Source organism: Salmo salar, chromosome ssa16 (genome assembly GCF_905237065.1).
Source record: "Salmo salar chromosome ssa16, Ssal_v3.1, whole genome shotgun sequence".
Lineage (NCBI taxonomy): Eukaryota > Metazoa > Chordata > Actinopteri > Salmoniformes > Salmonidae > Salmo > Salmo salar.
The window spans coordinates 60435449-60436962 of record NC_059457.1 but is presented as its reverse complement, the minus strand read 5'-3'; positions in this window follow the sequence as shown (position 1 = coordinate 60436962).

Genomic DNA, 1514 nt, shown 5'->3' with positions numbered 1-1514 from the left:
TGTTTGGTCTATCACGGTTTATAACATTTCTAAATCCTCCGACCTAACTCAGTACTTCGGAGAAAATAAAAAAGAGCCCTACTAACTTCTAATATAATCTTACCCCATCCCCCAAATCCTTTCCCAACCTCGTCTAACATCAATGACCCTACACTTTCCCTCTCTTCAACATACTTACAACAATATAACAACACGCTCCACCGTTTCACCGGCCATACACTCCAGACACAAACCAATCACATGCTTGCCAACCACATGTAATCACAAGTTCAATGTACAGTTTCTTAAGTGCAATCGAGCAAACACCTCTTCCTTCCTAATCTGACCTTTGAATCTTGATCACTGACCTTTCTTTGGAGGGCACATACAGTGCATTCAGAAAGTATTCAGACCCCTTCCTTTTTTCCACATTTTCTTACATTACAGCCTTATTATGAAATTGATCAAATTGTTTTTTTCCCCTCATCAATCTACACACAATACCCCATAATGGCAAAGCAAAAACAGGATTTTAGAAATGTTTGCAAATGTATTAAAAATAAAAAACGGAAAAATCACATTTACATAAGTATTCAGACCCTTTATTCAGTACTTTGTTGAAGCACCTTTGGCAGCAATTACAGCCTCGAGTCTTCTTGGGTATGACTCTACAAGCTTGGCACACTTGTATTTAGGGAGTTTCTCTCATTCATCTTTACAGATCCTCTCAAACTCTGTCTGATTGGATGGGGAGCGTTGCTGCACAGCTATTTTCAGGTCTCTCCAGAAATGTTCGATCGGGTTCAAGTCGGGCTTTGGCTGGGCCACTCAAGGACATTCAGAGACTTGTCCCGAAGCCACTCCTGCGTTGTCTTGGTTGTGTGCTTAGGGTCGTTGTCCTGTTGGAAGTTGAACCTTCGCCACAGTTTGAGGTCCTGAGCACTCTGGAGCAGGTTTTCATCAAGGATCTCTGTACTTTGCTCCGTTCATCTTTCCTGACTAGTCTCACCAGAATAATGTATTACATCAATAGAATGAATGCATTAGTAGTCTAGTTAACACTCATAAAGTTGTCTTTCGTTTAGGCACTGGAAAAAATGCAATAACTCCAAAACAGTGGAAAGATTGTTCCTCTGGGAAATGTCCAATGTCATCAGTTTGAGCGAAATGAGAAGCTGGGAAAACGATGAAACAGGTTTCTTATAATACTTCAGTTCAACTTGGGTGCATATTGTATGTGGTTTAAATACTGTCTGCTTGCATAACAGTGTCAAAGATACCACGTTGCAGTCACATTTTCTCAAGAGATGCTGAAAGACATTTCTCCACTTCTGTTCCCGAGACAAAATTTACATTTGTTGTACCATTTTACTAAAAGAAATGCATAATTCTGCAGGAGTTAATATTATATTAGGCTACATTTGAGAGGTTATAGAGCTACAGTCAGTGTCCAGATTTATGTTGCTATTCCATTTAACCCATATGAACATTAATTATGAATGTTCTATTTATTCATGAATACAGGGATACTCGTG